We start from the raw sequence: 9,046 nt of genomic DNA, 5'->3' as shown, positions 1-9,046 counted from the left end.
AGGATTTCAATTCATGTTTTAGTAGTATTAAGATTTCAATTTATTGTTTTAATAGCATTAGGGTAGTATGGAAATGGATATCAAAGAGTCATTTAGAATTGAACGATTAGATTCAACAATTTCACTACATTTATCAAATGGATATTAATGTTTTCCTCATTCATCTAAATGAGCAACAAATCGTGTATGTTTTAACTAAAGAAGAAATAATTACTGAAATTAGACAAGAAGAGGAATGAGATAATCCTGAGGATGATAGTCCAGAAATAACATAAGTTTCGTGCCAAGAAACTCTAAATATGTTTGAAAAGCTAAAAATATTTTAGCTTTAACAAGAAGATATCCATGTTGGCGACTTATTGTGTACCTGCAAGATAAAATATGTGGTGATAACTCTAAAGCATAAATCATTTTCCCAAACAATTTTAGATAAATATTTTATATTATCTTAAACCTTTAATGTAATATAATATATATTTTTTACAATATACATATAATTATTACTATATAAAGACAAGTTCTTAACTTAAAAAAGTTATAACTTATTACAATATGAATTTTATTCTTATTTATAACTAGTGCAAGTTAGAACAAAAAATTTACTTTCATCTTGCTAATAAAAGAAATTTTTGTCATACTTGCATTTTTCAAACTTTTATTTGCATAATAAAACACTAAAAATAAATTACACTCAAACATAAACTATAATACACCCATTAGTTTAGATGGGTTGGTTATATATTTTCTAATTTTATTTATAAGACATATCCAAATATAAGGGGTTTAGTATTTTCTTATAGAGAGCCTAGAATTATTATTTTTAAATAAAATTTTAAGCATATTATTTAATATTAATTTTATGATATTATATTATGGAGTTTGGTTAATTAAGGATGACAATTCTTGGTGATGCATCACCATATATTCATTTCTAACACATGTTAAGAGTCCAGGCTCAAACATGAGCTGTCCTCTCAAAGTAATCACATGGGTATTGGGTTTCATCTTCCTCTTTAATTTAAACACATGTTAATTTGCAAGCATTGCATTCTCAGCTACTAAATCCTAAAATTGAAATTGAGTTCTTCACTTCATTTATGTGCATAGACAGCATGTAAAATGCACCTGTCAAAACACAATGTGATTTGACAGGTAGTTCCACAACTTGTACTTATGTCCAGTGCAAAGGGACTTGACAACCAAATTTTATGCTAATCCAATCCCCACTAGATTATCCTTTGGTTTTTGTAATTCTTTATGAAGCTTTTAACCTAAAGATTTTGGGGGTATTAATTAATTTAATTGGTTTGATTTTTGAGGTTGGACAAAAAATCTTAGGATCAAATCTCATTCATATAAGAAATCTTAGGTTTGACATTAAGTAAAATTTCTTTTATAAGACGCAAAAAGAGAACAATTAATTAAGACTTTAATAGGACCATCCCTTCTTAGAATTCCATTATCCAGAAGTGTATCCACAACTTTTTGTACCAATTTCTTTTGACACATTGTTAATGTACTTGTCATAGATCTACTAGTTGTTAATAAATCAATTATTTTATACGACCCAAAAATGAATAACTAGATAATACTTTGGTTCTATTTATGATAGTTAATTGGTACCCTCTAGTGGTTTGGAAAAAGAAGATAACTTTGTCTGCAACTAAGCAAAACCCTAAATTGGGTACTTTAAAAGTAGTAGGTACTCATAAACCTTATAATTAGGTCATGATGCAATGTTTTTGGTGCTATTTACAATCACTTTTATAAAGTATTATGGAAAATTTTAAAACCAAATTCAAGTATAGATTTTTTTTTTTTTAATACTTTTTATCTATTCTCTATCAACACCATATTTATAGTGTATCTAAAAACAATATTTAAGGATAAACACAAGAATATGAAGAGTGCATTAAAGACTACCATATCATAACAGTAAAAGCTGAGATGCGGCTTGATATAGAGATGGATGGTTCATTGGAACTAGCATATGCTGTAGACACACGATATTCAAGAATAAGCATCTTTGCAGGAGGATTTGGTAATGGCGCTTCAAAATTTAAAACCTAAAACACTTGCCTTATTGAGGGTCTTATTGTGAGAATTTTATCTCTTGGTTTAAGATTCAAAAGCAATGAATTACCAGAAAAAAAAAAAAAAAAAAAAAAAAACTAAAAGTAATACTATACATACAACATTTTTATTCAACATGACGTGACAAAAGATGATTGGATGAAAATTTAATTTTAATTTAAAATCAGCCAATCATCTTTTACGACATCATGTTGTATAAAAAATATTGTATAAAATGTTATATGTGTAATATTATGCAAAGGCTAAAATCGAAGACAACAAGAAGAATGAGAGCAAAATAAACACTCTTTTTTCCATTAAGATGCGGCAAATATATATAAACCTAGGACATTATCCAATTACTATAATGCTAAGACATAATCTAACGACTATAAGTGCAAGAACATTTCTTGTAGACTAAGATAAACTCTTAACAATATGTGATGTGCCGATAACAAAATCTGTAGCCTTGTATGAGTTGTATGAGTTGTAAGTGTTGAGTCACAGGTGCCAGATCACAGGTGCCAGGTCATAAGTCATAGGACCCAATGAGTCACAGGTGCTAGGTCATAAGTCATAGGACCCAATGAGTCATAGGCGCCAAGTCACAGGTCACAGGACACATCAACTCTGTTTAGATGACTGAGTCAACTGATCCTCTCCAAAGTGGCTTGTCCTCTTTTCTTCAACACTGATATTGCAATTAGGGTGAGCACACCATAATCCAACAATCATTAAACACTTGTAATATTTCACTAGGCAAGTATTCACTGAGTATCTTATAGAGAGAATCTAGAGAATTGCTAGCTTAAAAAAGGGTGTTCATCTAAAATTTTTATCCTTAATCTAGTTATAACATACTATTACACAATGACTATTGCTCACATATATAAATCCACATTAATTCCTTCACTGAGACAGTGTGTGCAATCCTCTTGCCAGCTTGACGTCTCCTAACCACTACAATCTAATACCTACAAAATAAAAAAAGCAACGGGGTGAGCTATAAATGCTCAGTAAGTAAACCAAATCTAACTATGCTCTTACTCTGCTGTCCCCCTTTTCACAGTACTGCTTTTAAAGTTATGCTTGCTTTCTCTCTTTATTCTCAGGCGTACTACTTAGCAGTCTTCTATTTTTCTCAAATCTTTCTAAATCCTTCTAGTGCTCTGCTATTCTTTATCATTTTATTTCTCTTCTCTACTAGATTATAACTTTCTGTTTCTTTCTCTACTTAACAAATCGCTAAGTTTCCTTGCTATTTGTCATGTTTCTAATTTCTGTTCTTTTCTAGCATGTATCTGATTTCTATTCTTTTTCTTGAATATCTCTAATTTCTTTTCTATTCTCATAGGCTTCTATTTTCTTTTCTTCTCTATTCTCATGGGCTTCTATTTTCTTTTCTTGGCTAGTCAGACACGCAATAATAAAATAAACTCTTTAATCTATGCATAAATGCATAAGATGCAATGCACATAAAATGTCTAATGCATATGCAAATGATCATGTTTGCATTCGTTCTGAAATTCTTTTCCTTTCTTTCTGAAATTCTTTTTGTTTTCTATTTCTTATTCTATTTTTCTTTCTTTTTGAAACTCTTTCTGTTTTCTATTCTGGTTTGTCGATTGGACTAGGCTGAGGCATGGATTTGGAACCTTGGCTGTATGAGCGTATTTTGAAATTCTTTCTGGGTACTGTTCTCATCCACATGCACTTCTAGCGGACTGTACAATTCTGTTTTCTATTCTAAGGCCGCTCATTGATGGCGGCGTGCATGTGGGAAACTTTTGCATCTCTGTCGCCACTAGCTAACGCAGCGAATGCTCACAGGTTCCCCATCACAACAACTCTTTGAAAACATGCTCTATAAATCTGCAAAATAACTAGCTAGACATTTTCCAATAATTTTAAAATTTCTGAAATATATGCTATGCTATGCCATGCATTTATATGCTATCTATGCATGATCCCAAAATACGTGTTTGACTCTGGCATGTATTCTATTAATTCTAAGGCTTTTATTTCTATACTTTTTTGGAAAGCCCAAAGTTATATTCTATTAACATGCTTAAATTAAACATTTTCTATATTATTTTTTATTTATGAATTCTATGCATCATGTGTACGTACGTGATTTTATAATTTCTACATAATTCTATAATTCTTCAATTCTATCAGGCTATGTAAAATGTACATGTATACAATTACATTATCTCTCACAAATTCTACTCTGTAATATTTTCTAATGTAACAAACATGCCTTGTACAACTTTCTAAATACAAATCTTAATGCCATAAATTTTCATTCTCTTAACATGACCATCAACATTGTTATACATGCCCTTCTTTCTTCTTTTCTTTTGGCTACATTCTATACATTAATCTATATTGTCATATTAATAATTGTAAATTCAATCTAACATATGGCACAACATATATACTTTGGCTAAATTCTAATTTCTTTCTAACATTCTTAACTAAACTTTGGCCAATACAACATATTCTCAAGATCTTCTAGCACAATTCTATAGCTTGTAATATATTATAAGGCATGAAAACTATACTCATGCCAATCAATTTCTAAAATGGTCTTGTATTTAATACATAAACTAAACTTCTATTTCCTTGATGTTTCTTTGATATTTATACTTGGGAAAGCTTTTCAATTCTTTTTACAATAAAATCACTTATTACATATTGTTTATAACTAATCTCAAAACAAGAAACAACAATATAGTCATTTGGCCAAGCTATTCTTTGAATGATCTTTCTAATTTCAAGCATACAAGCTTGACAATTTATGGTGGCATATTGTAATATTATAGTATAATCACCCATCTTTTACTCTCATCAATACTACACTATTGCAACAATTTAATATGCAATTCTTGCCATCATTTTTCTAAAGTCATAAGTTTCAAAACTTATAATTCAATGACTAAATACAATATGTCATTCAAACTAATAATAAAAGTTCAAGCAACTTGAACCATGCACTAAAGGCCATTCATTTCATTGAACTAATATAACCAAGTGTTATTCTAAATTTTGGCATAACAAAATGCACTCTTGAATACTAAAACTTACACTTGGTTAAGCCTAACATAACCTTTCAACTCCAATTCTTTCCTTTCTCAAACAATTTCTTCAACAAGATTTAACAAACTCAAGCATGCATTTCTCTTTGAGTTTTCATCAAACAATACACATGCACATGCAATATTTGGTTGGCCACACTTCAACATCTCTCCAAATCCACTAACATTGGACCAAAAACTCACCAAACTTAACTTCAAATCTGGCCGGATTCAACACTTCCAAATTCCAACATCAACTCATCAAAATTTCATCCAAAGTTTAACCAAAACACCACATCTACATAACTACTCATCTTGGCCGAATTTCTACACATTATTCTCCATCAAACAAGCATCTAAACAGCCAATACTTCTTATCATACATCATACACAAACACTCAAGAATCAACTTACACATATACTACTCAAATTAAAGCTTAGATTGGGTTTGCTTACCTTTTTCTTGCAAGAATCATTTTCTTTGATTCCTTTGCTCACTTTCTCCATTGATTCATGCTTAGAAAACCACAAAATGAACATATATTCACTTAGGCATGAATCCTCATGTAATTCTCTTGGAAGACTTTGAAGAAATGGAGGAGAAATGGGGGAAGAAGGTGGCGTGCCCAAGGGATGAGAATGACTACGGTTTTGTCAATTGAAGCCTTATCCTTATAACTAATGATATACATACATATATATATATATATATATATATCTATATCTATATGTTGTGTGTGTGTGTGTTGTGTGTGTGTGTGTGGTGGTGTTGTGTGTGTGTGTGTGTGTGTATCCCATTTGGCCTTGCACTTTTATAATAATTCCAATTATGCCATACGTGCTTTACCGATATACCCCACTTTTCACTGATTTAACACATGTTCTTGGTCATTTTCACTCCCCACTTTTTCATCTAGTTGTGATTGAAAATACCATTTTACCCTTATTCTTTAGTTTCTTTCTATTACTTTACAAACATGTATTTATCTCGGCATCACATCACATGTATTTTCCATAATCTTTCTACCACTCTATTCTCATGGCTAGCACACTTAGTACATTATATTTATCATACTTACTTTTCACTTGAACATGTGATTATGTGTGAAATGACCATTTTGCCACTATTGAAACTTTTATGGAATTCCACTATAAAACTAGTTAAATATATTCACTATGACTATAAAATAACCCCTACCATATTTCTGAATGTGGGTATTACAACACTCAACTTCTCTTTCATCAAACTCCATAAACGTTCTCTCACCAGCTCCCAAAACAAGTTTCCCTCTTCTGCATAGATCCCAAATCCGCTTTATCAAACCCATTTCAGATTTTTCTTGAATGGAATCAACTGACTTCTTTATGAAGCAATTTCTAAAACAACTACTCCAAAACTAAATACATCTGACTCTTTACTAGCCTTGCCAATGCTTATATATTCATGGGCCAAATATCAAAAAGTTCTTGCCAATCCAGTTGTATAAGGACCCAGTTCATGGTCCATGAGCCTCACCAATCCGAAATCACCTAGTTTGACATTGAAATTTATGTTCAACATTATGTTGCTTGACTTGATATCTCAGTGGATGACACATTGCTCCCACTCTTCATGAAGATAAAGTAAAGAAGATGGTAAACCGAGAGATACCTGGTATCTTAACGCCCAAACAAGAGGTCGCTTGCTGCCAAAAAGGTGAGAATCAAGCCTTCCATTTGGCATAAACTCGTAGGAGAGTAAAAATTCACCTTCACTAGCCGACAAGATTCACCAGATTGCGATGTCTTAATTGGCTAATGTTCTTCACCTCTGTAATGTATTCATTTCTACCTTATTTAGAGCCCCAGGAAATTCTTTTCACCGCAACAACCATGTCTATGTCAATTAGGTAACCTTTGTAAATGTAGACTGCTAGAATCTATTGAGGATGCTTGCAAGGATGATCTTGTGAGAAAAAGGCCACTGACAACCTTGTAGACTTGTAGGCAAAGAAATAGAGAAGAATGAACACGAAGTCCAAGACACCGGTGTGGTGTTGGCTGTAGGCACTCCGATGCTTAAGTCAGCATGGTTGCGATGAAATTTAGTGTGGAAAAGAATGCGATAGGGTTTACCATGACCGTGGAGCTGAGGCATGACTATTAGTGTAGAATGATCAAAACTTAGCTCTACGGCTAGGAACGGTGACTATTTAAAAGAGCAAGAACAAGAGTATCAAAGAGAGGAATTGTGTGTGAATGTCTTTCTGAGAGGACCAACCTTCCTATTTATAGGGAGCTAAGGTGGTTTAAGTTCCTATGTCACTAGGAGTACTTAAGAGTGTTTGAGTTCCCATAAGACTCGGAATCCTTAGAATGTTAGAATTTCTATGGGACTTAGGGAGTCTTGTTAAGGAGTAGTAAACGCGAACTCTGACTCATAGATGGACTCAATTTGTAGAATGGCTCAAATCGTAGAGTGGACCCTCTTAAAGGATGAGCTTTGATATGAAGTCGTGGCATTGGGCCATCTGTTGGTGGACTCTGAGGTAAAGCTTGCAATTGGGCCTGACAGGAGTCCAATACGAATTTTTGCCCATATAGAAAAAGCACTACACCCTCTTTCACCCAACTTTCTATTATCCGAGAAGTTGTTTGTTGCAGAAGCAAGATCTCTATAAGAAAATCTTCTTGGTCCTACATCTCTTTCAAAGTCATCGTTAATCGAAGTCAAGCTCCTTATCTCTATACAGTTTCCTCTTATCAACTTTCGCTTCTTCAATAATATGATTAGTCCTATTATCAATCCCATAACAATGACAAACAATGAAATTGTGGCAACAACTATTGTTTTTGTATGTCTTGCTTTAGTTTGTTTTGTTTCATTTATATCCAAATTTGAGTTGAACTCCCATGATTGAAGTATGAACCGTTTCCATTTTCACCTGAACCAACTGAAAACCCAATCATGACCCACTCGGGTAAAATCTGCATCAGGTCAATTATGTAGAATAAACTAGTATTCTCCTTAGAATTTGGGGTCTATCTGTAGGTCCAAGACATGAAATACCCCGGTATTTCTTTTCATTAAACTTGAATAACTGATTTTCTATAGAGTAATATATACAACATTTTCATACAACATTATGTGGCAAAATATGATTGGCTAATTTTAAATTAAAATTAAATTTTCACCAAATTATCTTTTACCACATAATGTTGTATGAGAATGTTGTATGCGTAGTATTATTCTTTTCTATATCTGGGTAAATTGAAAGAAATTAAAATTTTCCAAGGCGTTGTGGTAAGGAAATAAGAACTGGTAGGATCAATAAAAAATTGGCAAGGGGACTTGAGTACAAATGAAGATGTATAAATTTAAGGGGGGCCAAAGAACTTATCAAAATATAAGGGGTTTTTGTTGAATTTTTCCAAATAGTGTTGCATGCAGACTTTTCCAAGGGGTGATTTGTGATATGTCAAAATATTTATTATATGTTTTGGGGAGGTGAAGGGTGATAGTCGATTCCTAGAGGGTGCATGGTAATTTGCCGAGGGACTTTAAACTAAAGTGAAATTTTCCAGGGAAGTTTTATATATAAATTTAGATTTAGTTAATTTGCAACAAAAAAATTGAAGAAATGAAATTGGAGAGCAATGTTGAGAGAGTGCCCAGAGGATTAAGGAGAGAAGAAAAAGAATTGAGTGAAATTTGGTAAAGAAGAAGAAGAGTAAGTTGATTCATGCATGCATTGTATCCTAAACTATTGTATTTCAATTTCCCATTCTTTCCATGGAAGATCCTGATTCTTTTGGAAAATTTGAAACAAATAGGAGAAAGTGAGGCAAGGACCAAGAACTTGAGCTAGGAAGGAAGAAAAAATTGTGAGTGGAATAGTATAAATTAGATTAAATCA

At 32.4% G+C, this 9,046-nt stretch overlaps 1 pseudogene; it reads right to left on the bottom strand.

The window, feature by feature from the left end:
- Positions 1-1,919: 1,919 nt before the first annotated feature.
- On the bottom strand, positions 1,920-8,192 carry LOC116114484 (annotated as a pseudogene).
- Between the last annotated feature and the right edge of the window lie 854 nt (positions 8,193-9,046).

This window comes from Pistacia vera, unplaced genomic scaffold (genome assembly GCF_008641045.1).
Source record: "Pistacia vera cultivar Batoury unplaced genomic scaffold, PisVer_v2 Contig710, whole genome shotgun sequence".
Classification (NCBI taxonomy): domain Eukaryota; kingdom Viridiplantae; phylum Streptophyta; class Magnoliopsida; order Sapindales; family Anacardiaceae; genus Pistacia; species Pistacia vera.
Note: the sequence above shows the minus strand (reverse complement) of the source record. Positions and strands in the feature narration are given on the sequence as shown.